The sequence below is a fragment of the Coregonus clupeaformis genome, chromosome 19 (genome assembly GCF_020615455.1).
Source record: "Coregonus clupeaformis isolate EN_2021a chromosome 19, ASM2061545v1, whole genome shotgun sequence".
Lineage (NCBI taxonomy): Eukaryota > Metazoa > Chordata > Actinopteri > Salmoniformes > Salmonidae > Coregonus > Coregonus clupeaformis.
The window spans coordinates 39,797,619-39,808,588 of record NC_059210.1 but is presented as its reverse complement, the minus strand read 5'-3'; the positions used below and the strand labels follow the sequence as shown (position 1 = coordinate 39,808,588).

The window sequence follows — 10,970 nt, the reverse complement described above, 5'->3', positions numbered from 1 at the left end:
GTGCTTCATTTGCACAAGTATCTCGCTCCCGTACCGATGGGTCTCCCAGCAGCGCCAACCCACATCTGACAACAATGTAGCTAATTCAGTGGTAGCCCTACTTGGACTCGAACCTGGGTCTCTGCGATTGTCAATCCAACACCTCAGCCATTACAACAAAGAGGAATGACTTAGTGAGACTCCAGATAAGATTATCCCCTCCAGATATATACCTAACTCTAAACAAGATCTCATAGTTTCCCTTCGAAATTCAACGTATGATGGATGAACATCTATTTTTGACGCATTAATTCTGCGTGGTTACAGGGTTAAAACAGAAGAAACTCAAAAGGTTAAATTTAGGTATTAATACCGAGTGGTTAAGGTCTGGGCTATGGTTTGGGGAAGGCTTAAAACAAAATAATTTAAAACAATGCGCTATTACCATCAGGTATCATCCGTATTCTCAGTATGCCCGTGGCTTGCTAGAGCTTTGTGAACTGGGGTAGTGCAGTGGTTTAAGCAGCGCGCTCAGGCTCCAAGCATCACAAATTCATTCTGAATTTTTTTGGTGAGCGCAGAGGAAGGCATATATTGATGTTTTCGGGACCTTTTTTAAACACCGAAATCACCATCTTTTTTTGTGGTTATCTGTGTGAACTGCCATTGCGCTCCAGCTCCGAGCATCAAGAGTTTGTTCCTAGTGCTGGGCAATCGTTTTTCATTGTTTTGGTGAGCGCAGAGGAAGGTATATATAATTGTTCTCGGGACCTTTTCAAAATCTGAAATCGCTGTCTCTTTCTAGGGTTCAGTCTATAACTCTAGCTGTATATATGGAGAACACCTGATATTTGTTCATATCCAGAATGTGTCTGAGTTCTGCTGTGGGTAAGCAAATAGTAAAGGTAACAACACTGTACCCTGAGGTACCTCTTGTCAGCAGGTGGAATTGGATAGAGTGATTGTAAACAAATCATAACACAAGTATTCCTTTGGAGGGGATGTGCTTGCAAGAAGGGGTGAGTGGGGTCTAATATGGAAACAATGAGGGTGACTCATTGCACAGGTATTCTGTACAAAGTTTATTCATATTTCTTTGTTCAGCTACAGGTCAATGACTTTTACACAATTGCAGAATACAACTGCTATGTCAGAATTGGTATTGTAGCCTACACATGGTTCTTGACAAAGGTCAGCATTTATCTTTGTTTAAAGACATTTGTCAAGCGTGACCTGATTTCTACATTTTGAAAAAGTAACAGCCTCTATTCAAACTGTAAAGCTGAAGCGTTACAGATTCCGCAATAGAAATGTAAAAGTAATTTCCGATTGATGCAGCGTTTACCGTGAATGCAGTCGCCGCTAAGGCGGGAACATTGCCTTTAAATTTCATTCACGCTGTAAAGCTGAACTTCCGCGATGCGGATTGAATAGAGCCCTAAGTCTATGAGCAGTGTGACCCAAATCCTGTAATGAATCCTATTTGTGTACTGTTGGTATTCCTATTCATGACCTTAGTTTACATTAGTCATTGACACTAAGTTCATTAAAAAAGGAAGCTGACAAAGTCAAAATTGATAATAAGGTCATTGGGCTGTTTTGATGAGGATGATGAGAATGCTGACTTCCACTGTGTTCATTATGTAAAGTGAGATTTCATTAGAGGAACCACCCTGACTTGTATTTTCAGCCAGGGATTAAACATGGGGGAAAATATTTAGACATTTCTCACAGCAGTTTGTGTTTGACTTTGCATGATCTGCAAATTGACAGAGGGATGAATGGGGAGCAAGAGGTCCATGGTCTGGTAGTGCTGAGACCTAGACACGAGGGTATCAACAGCATTACCTTTCTGTCAGGAGCTATGCCCTTCTCCCAGGGATATAGCCACAGCCACACCCTTCTCAGCAGTGAGCTCTGCTAATGTTTCATCCATAAAGGAAAGTCTAGTTGTGGTATTAGTTAACACTCTTGAACAGTCTACTGATCTTGTGAAAATATATATTTTTAAGCCTCCTCAGACATAACTTGCATGAAGGATTATTTCTTGCAAAATAAGGAAATGGCTTGGACAAAAGCTATGCAATCTGCTGCTACTCATATGTTCAGCGGTGCTAACATTAACAAATGTTACAACAAGAATAGCATATGACCTGAAGGATTAGCCAGTACATAAACTGATATGATGAGTTGTATAGACAATAAGGTGTCTTCCTGGTCATTCACTACTTTGGTTTAGCCTGAAGAGCCTCAATGGATAATTCCAAGCCTGATGGGTCATGGTGTAACAGATTCATTCAGATGATTATATTGATAGAGCTACCATTTAGAACAAGATGTGTGGGAGTTTCAAGGGTGGCTACACAGTTTAAAAGATTGTTATTTTGTAGCTTTACATTTACATATCTTTAGTTACATGCAATTTATTACCTTTCCAATGCCTGGTACAGTAAATTATTTAGATATCCAGCTTCATCCTAGTTTTGTCCACATTTCTGCTACTTCAACTGTTATAGGTGATATTTATGACGTGTTAAACCATAATTTTTGCCAACAACTGTGTTGCGGAAAGTTCTGTGGCATGCATAGCTGATACCGTCACAATCATTATTTGTCCCGGATACAAAATTCTACTCATTCATGTCCAATTTATTTAGTATATCACATCACAAACAAAAAAGTTGGATGTCTCAAACTACCCTTAATGTTAGCTCAAATTGCTAGCAATGAGAAACTTACAGTAGTTACTTCTAAAATAGCAATGAAACGTAATAGCCAAAGCTGCTAGCATGGTAGCTAATGATTACCCTAGCCAACAACAAGCAATGACAAATTGTTCATCTGAAGTTCAAAACATTTGGCCTCAATGTAAGTACAATTGTTGAAATGTTGTACAGTGTAGGCATGAGAAATTGTGAGAACTGATCTAAGATAAACAAACTACTGGCCTCTCAAACAGATGAAAGACGTAGTCACATGGGGCATGGCCCTGTTGCTGGTCTGGTTACTGCAGCTGCTCTGTTTTGGAGGGATCATATAAACAGTACACTACCTGTCTATGTAATTGTTCCCAAATCTTGTTTGACAATGTTTTTTCATTGCAGACACTTCACATGCTTCCTGAACATAGCTGAGCCTTTATGGCAGTGTTGTAAATATCACAACTCAGCACACATTAAATCTAGTGTCGAGTGTGTGATGTTTCCTGTCTTTGGTACTGTCTCTGATCACTCTCTAAATGCAATCGCCACACATGCAGTATGATGATTCATGGCTCAACCACACAAATGTGGGGTTTCCCTTCTTTCAATGGAAAGTGCCTTACTTTTAAAGGATAATTTTCAATTTGGGCTTTATTGAAATTAACATATTAATTGAATTGATGAGCTGAAGGCCAAAGGGGAACCTCTGTGATGAGGTGGATCCTGAGTCAGCAGGTCTTCTTCTGGAAGGAAAGTAGCAAAAGGTGAAGGGGAGCATTTTACAGTGTCATGACTGAAATGTTAGGTCTATTTACATGCAAGACCAGTTACCTCAATTGCCCATTGATACAATAATGTATTGTTTTTGGATTCTGGAAAGTTGTGTACAGTTTAAATTATGAAAGGTCAAATCTACCAAACTAGGTATAACTCACGAGTGTAGCCTTGGTAGGAAAAAGGTAAAAGGCAGACAGGTATATACAATTAAAACCTGTTAGAAGACTGTCCAGGGACAGGACGAACCAAATCTCAGTCCATGTCTCCAAGCGGTCCTCATTAGAAAACAACCTGCTTCCAATTAGAGTACAATCCATAAGCCAAATCAATCTCTCTCCTGCCCTTACTCTTTGATTACTTCCGAAAATATTTATATGTCCTAATAACTTGAGTTTAGTCCAATGGCCCATGATTAAGTCCAGACTCAGACGTTGAACGCAGCGAGAGAGGGTTAATGCTTGGAAAATATTGTATTTTTTGTATGTGCTCCACATTTGCTTCCAAATGGAAACTTGCAATTGTATGTTATAAAAATGTCTGTTTCAGCTGTGTAATAAATATCAATTTTAAGCTTTGCACAAACCATTTTTTAAAGGATTGTACACTATTGTTTCACGTTAAAGATAAACATAAAGCATGCAAGTCATGACAAAAGAAGCAATTTCTCATTGTTTGCTAATGTAGCTAATTTCATCTAGCCTTCACGACAGTCATGAGAATGAGAATCAAGTTACTTTGTAGTTTTTATTAATGTCTTAAATTTGTGATCTACAATTTAAAGATAGCATTATTCATTAGTATTGGTGTAAATCTATACATTCTGTTTAAACATGGAAACATAATATCTGCAATAAAGTAATTTATAATGCTTTTACACATTTTTACATCATAATCCATTATCTGTGATATAGTTTTGCAAAAGGTCATCAAATGTATGTTATTTACACCAGGTCATGTAGAATTATTCTGTGAGGTTCATCAATGAACCTGATTTTCAGAATTGATTTTAGTTTAGTCAATAGTTTAGTCAATGGCCACATTGGGCCTTCAAATTAAAAAATTACTTCAATTCATCTCTTTTGGCATAAAGTGAACGTACACCAAAGCACCCTTTCCCAACACTGACAAATGATTTTAATCTTCACCATCACATTTCAATAGGTGGCCACATCCCTACCATGTCTCAGCAGTCTGATACTCAGGAAAGCCAGGAGCAGATCTGTCAACTGGAGGTCACCACTGTATGGTGCAGCAGTGCTGGAAGCAAAAAAATTTGAAGAAACATTCAGATATTATTATTACACAGTAATAGCAGCATGGTCGTGGCATGGACAAAGAGCATAGCTGGTTGTTGGCTTCCAAAGACCATAACAACACTGGAACAGGTTAACTCTTTTCCTGGCTATATACATCATAATCATCATGATTGCAACTAAACCCAATATTTATAGGAAATGTAGTGGATGGGAGAGAAAGCACCCTGGCAGTCCGCCTAAAGAGAGATCATTGAAACAAATGAATCCTTTGCTGTTTAAATTGACACTGTAATCCATCATTGGCAAATCGAACTCTGTGAGCTATCTTGAATCTGCTGCCTTCTTAGATTGGCCCTCAGGGCAAACAGACACAGAGGGCAAAGAGAGTAATCTACACTGCTGAATGAACTCCATAAACACCCCCCACACACACACACAATCATACACATATACTGTACTCTACACACACAGTTTATTGAGCAGGCCTTTAAAACCTGTAATTTATTACTTCAGAGTCAATAATGAGTGATATACAGTACTTGTTCATTGATTAAGAATGTGTTATGCAAAACATCACATACCTGTGTGTGTGTGTGTGTGTGTGCTGCTCGTGGTTAACACACTAAGTGGTTGACATTTTCCCCATTCATTATATTATATGCTACAACTTTATTTTTATTTTCAATTACACTCCCTTACCCCAAAGGAGATTTAACCATGCCTCAAATGTAATGTTAAGCCACTACGTGTTCTGATTTCTTACAACGTCGACGAATGCTGTCTTTCAGGGGCCCATGTAGCCTCCTATGTTATTTACCTTTCATTTTGCCCAGTTCTTTGCCATTTTGGCATGTGTTTTACCCACAATCTCCTCTTTCACCTAAAAGCAACAGAAGATTCTACTTTAATCTGATTTGTTTTATTAAAGATGGACAAATAATCTGCTGACTATTAAACAATGGATATTCAAAAACAAACTATTTATTAAATGTAGTAAACACTGCTTTAATGCTGAATTCATGAGATCAGTCATGTTTAAGATGTTTGTGTAGATACAACATTGCTATACACACAAAGTGCCTCAACAAAGTACACATATTCATAATCAATGTAATCCAAATTATAATTTGTAATCCCTTCATGCTTAATGTAGAAAAACATTTACAAATGGTAAAAACCCTGACTTATATAATAACACTGCAAGTAGATTTTGTATCTCAAATATGCATAATAAATAAGTGTAACATTTCAATGAATAATGAAGTCACATAGCATTATGAGACACTGCAACCTAATTTGTATAGATTATAATAGTTTGATACTATTGACAAACTTTACCTTAAAGTACTACAGTAGCATCAAGTTTTACAGTATGTATGTAAAAGTCACACTAAGAATCCCTGAAAGTATTTCCTCTAGTCTTTGTAACTATTCAAAAGCCTATAATACAGTTAAAACCAAATTAAAAACAAATATGGTGTAATTTTTCAATAACATTACCTTCAGCATTAAGACAACTCTGTTGCTTTGGGAATTATGGAGACGGAGGCAGAGCCGTTCCTCACAGAAAAATGTGCTCTCATGCTGCACTCTACGTATGGCAAAAGCTTCAGGACTTCATGTTTAATGTTTTCATGTACGAATGTATCTACAAAGTTAATATTCTGAAGATGAGTCTGAGAAACATGAATATGACCATAACATCTCACTTGAATGGTCCATTATAAACATTATTATTAGAATCATATGTGAGACCGCATGACTATGTTTTTTAAGAGAAAGTTGAGAAATATACATGTTTGTTTTTAAGGACAGTTGACATGTCACTCAAGAAGGAAGACCAATAAAGGGCAGGGCCACTAGAGCTCCTACCCTGTCACAGATTACTAGAGCTCATTTGTGAGTGCTGTCTGTCCACCTGTCAAACTGTTTCATTGAAGAGAGCCATTGAATCAATGTCAATTCTGTAGGAGGCAAATGAGGGCTGAGGGAAAAATACAAGTTATATCCCAGGACAAATTACATTAGAACACAGTTCATTACACTAGGAGCTAGTATGCTCAGAAATTAGGTTAAAAGAACATAAGCAACTCCACTATCTTCAAAAAATATGACTTGTTTCCTTAATACACAGCTATGACTATGCATATACTTTAATGAATTACTTCCACTCAAATTCTTCACCTCTAGCAGAATTGTTGTGTAGATTCAACTGGACATTTGTTTATTCAACTTTATGGATTGCTGATAGGCCTATAGGTTAAAGAGTGAGATTCACACAGACTAAAGTGTTGCCAGTGGTTGGCCTCTGACTTTTTTTGGGAAGGACAGTTGTTTCCTCCTTGACTCCTCCTCATCTAATTCAATCAGCCTCTTCAACTTGATTAGCCTGGTTAACCTTTGCACCCAGTCGGGTCTGGAGGGGTTAATCAGGCCGGGATCTCAGAGACCTTTAGGTCAGTATCCCTCTGTCTCCCGCTTGAAGGACTTGCTGAAGGCAGAGATAAGATTAAAGTGAACTTTCATCCTTGTCTTGCCGCCTCTCCCCAATGCAAGGAGGCTCACCTGCCCCTGCCTGATCCCACTATTCCAGTATTACCGACTCCTTAAAACCTACATTATTATTCAGAATATATTCCCCTTTTCTATCAAATATAGTTAATTCAGGAGGTAATACATATATTCTCGTGTTTGAGTGCAGCTCCGTCAACAAGTAGGTCTATAGGCTACACATTTTTCAAAATTTCTGTCAATTCATTTGTTGACTACACATGATTTTAGTGAACAAAAGGTGTACTGTTGTTTCATTTGTTAGTTTAACCTGTTACACGAGTGGAAGCTTTTTCAAAGCATGACCATGAATCTCAACCACTGACTCGGCCATTCACTGTCTATCGAACTGCGCTCATCTGTGCGCACTTTGCTTTACAAACAATAATAAAGTGATTTACTGCTTTTCCGTGCAATGAGCATGAAAAATCGTTAAAGATCCTGCAATTTGTGTGTGATCAGTAACTATTTAGTGTGGCGAGTCAGCGACATCCTAGTCTCCTCCTAATCGATGTAGGTGCTCTATTGTGTATAGAGGCTTCCTGTGCCCCTATGCTTTGAGATTCTGTCTTGAGGAGAGCATTTTACCCAAGAAGTGCACCAGCACAGAGGAAATGCCTTTTGTAACTCTATCATTGATTCTTCATAGACATAGGGCCTGCGTTTATCCAGAGAATGTGAAAAAGTATAGGACAAATATTTTATTAGCCTAATTTTCAACTGCCAAAACATCCCATAGAATGTTGGCCCAATAGTTGTATTTCTTTACAGCTTTCGTTGTCCAGACATGAGCCTATAGGCCTATCGTGGCTCATTTACAAAAGTAACGGTTTAAATATGAATCTGTGGAGGGCACATAAGGCCATATGAAAATGTAAACTTCACAGTTTTAGGATCAAAAACTGCGTATCTACAACCATCCCTCTCTCTCTCTCGCTCTCTCTCTCGCTCTCTCTCTCTCTCTCTCTCTCTCTCAGTAGAGGTCATGTCTCATCTCACTCTTCCCACCTTTTCTCCCACTCCCCTCCCTGTCTTTCTCTCTGTGTGTTAGTGGAAGTATGTTTGTAGACATATGAGGATGAGAACCTACTATCAGAGAAGCTATATCTGTCAATTGAAATGTGCCTATCTGAAAGCAATCCTCTCCTTCCCCTGTTCACTAACAACAGTTAGTGTTTTGTCAACCACAACAAAAATAATAATAGTCATAATATTAAAACTGCAATAATTGGTCTACCAATAATTGCAATTATTACCAGTATCATTGCTGTAATAATAATGATAGCCTAATAATAAACATAATAATAATAGTTTTTGTTGTTACTGCATCTGCCATCTAAAACTGATATTAATTCATGTTTCAATTAATTAATTAAGTTAGCTTTCAACATATGTGTTTAATGATTTCATTGCCGTTTTGCTATATAACATTTTACAAGTTGTGGTTATCCACTTATGTCAGCTCGTTCGATTCATAGTATATTGGTGTCAAATTGATTTACATGAATGATTCTAACATAAATGAAGCGATAATGTATAAAATCATCCCTAGTTTCAATACAAACAGACAGGTGTCTGACTATATGTAGTCTGACTTCACCCCTCCCATCCAGCCCACAAAAAGCAGCGGCATACAGGCGCGTTTTTACCCATAGCCTAGCCTACTGTAGGACAGAAAAAGACGCGCAGGAGCATTTTCTTGCTGTTTTACTTTTGTCGTTTTTAAAGACAGCCATAACAACCGCTACTTATGTCATGAAGACAAGCCAATGTACATTACAAGGTTTAAGTTCAGCACATAAATTTAACAATTGAGTGACTGTGATTAATCGTTTTTTAGTCTTAAGTTTTTTGCTTATTCTTCTTCAAATAAACTCAAGTATTTTTGTGTTTCATTCCGTCTGGTGGAAAGGACACCTTTCCTGTCTATTCTCGACATTATATCGAAAAGAAAGAGAAGACTAGTATATTCTGATAAGAGAGAAGATGCATCACGCTGCGGACGAATCGACCTATGCATTTGGTACGTTTGTGAGAATAGCCTTTGCATTATTGTCTACAATAATCTCACAATCTATTTTATGAAACACATATAGGTGGGTTTAGGTGTATACATAATGTGTTTCTGCTCAATATGTATTGCAATTAATATTTAATTAGACAATAATTAGCCTGTTATGCGTCCTTGTATCTTTATGCCTGCGCATTGGTAAGGTTCATTATGTTTTTGTGATTTTTTATGTTAAAAATGTTGTGTTTTATGACTAAACAGCTTTTTGATGTATCCATTTTGATAGTCGTTTAATTTACTACCGAGACAATTACCTATTGCCAAGCATGTTTTCACATTCAAACATTTCATTAATGAAACAAACATGCCAAAATGTTCATACTCACCAATGGAGTGGTCAAGTATAATCCACAATAAAACAATACAATAAACTGCAGACGGTGATATTATTTAGGCCATACAGTTTGCTTTAGAATGAAAGTGTTACGCTCAAGACCAATTATTAGCCTATATCAATCAATGATTAAAAGCAAAATACAAAACATCCCTGTGCCTACGGAGCTCAGGCTATGTCTATGAAGAGGCGAAACAGGCATACCTCGATGACGTCCAAGTCAATTCGAAGACATTTTCTAAAACATTAATCAGTTTGAAATGGGCGCACGTTACTTTGGTCACTGTGAGAGACGAGAGACGGAGGCAGTTTCCATGTCGGAAGGCTCCTCCGAATTGAATCGTGATTTGAGGCAGAAACGATCCATACGCTAGGGGGCACTCAGATACTGTAATAGATCCTGTCTGCTGTATTTTCCCCCATTGACAGCATATGCTCTGATTTAGCTGTGTACATTTTTCACAGGACCAAACTTTGACATTTTGAAAGTACCAGCTATAAATGCTCAGACTAGAAACTTCTAGGAGCACATAGGAGCCACTTTAGGCTATATACTTCATAGACATGCTTTGTCTTCAAATGAAACACCATTCACTCAGGCCTTTGTGACATATGTACAAATTGTAGATTAGGATATACATATAATTAAAGTGCCTTGTGTTTTTATTTTTGTGTCAGAACATTTTAATTAAGACCTATGCTACCATGATATAGTTTATCAACTTTCAATACAGTCCATTAATGTTGTTATAGCCTAGAATCATGAACCAATAAATAAAACAATAGTTCATCATAGCTCTGGCTTTTCTAAATTGAGAGAGTTCCCAACTCTCATATAGGATAGCCTATGTCATTGGCAAAGCATTGTGTTGTGGTCTCTGCATCTTAGACACTAAGGCTACCTAAAGTATTTTATAGACTAGTGATTAAAAGCCCTCATGCTTGGGTTTCCTTTACTGTAACTCTATGTAAAAGTTATTTTATCATATACTTGCAAATGTGTAGCCTACACGTATTCATAATCATCATAACCAGAAGTATCAAAAACTATAATGTTAGTCAGAAATAGTCTACTAATAGGCATTTGCGTGAGTTGATAGAAAGAAACCGTGATGTAGCCTGTTCGGAAATAAGATGGTGTAGCCTATATTATATTGTACGAAAATTGACCATCCCAACAATGTGAATGAACATAGGCTAAGTTGTCTGATAATATGCCCTAATCAGCCTAATCAAATAATAATAATAGTCATAACTTTATTTGTATAGCACCTTTCATACAGCTCACGATAGATGAGTCT

At 37.4% G+C, this 10,970-nt stretch overlaps 1 long non-coding RNA gene across 2 annotated transcripts; it reads right to left on the bottom strand.

Moving 5' to 3' along the window:
- Positions 1-1,368: 1,368 nt before the first annotated feature.
- On the bottom strand, positions 1,369-9,987 carry LOC121531897. Of its 2 annotated transcripts, none has more exons than XR_005994212.1 (3): positions 9,874-9,987; positions 4,636-4,715; positions 1,369-3,424 (listed from the first exon to the last, which is right to left on the bottom strand). It is a non-coding gene; the product is annotated as an uncharacterized LOC121531897 (long non-coding RNA). The 2 variants fall into 2 exon arrangements; XR_005994211.1 differs by lacking the exon at positions 9,874-9,987 and adding an exon at positions 9,662-9,863.
- Positions 9,988-10,970: the final 983 nt, after the last annotated feature.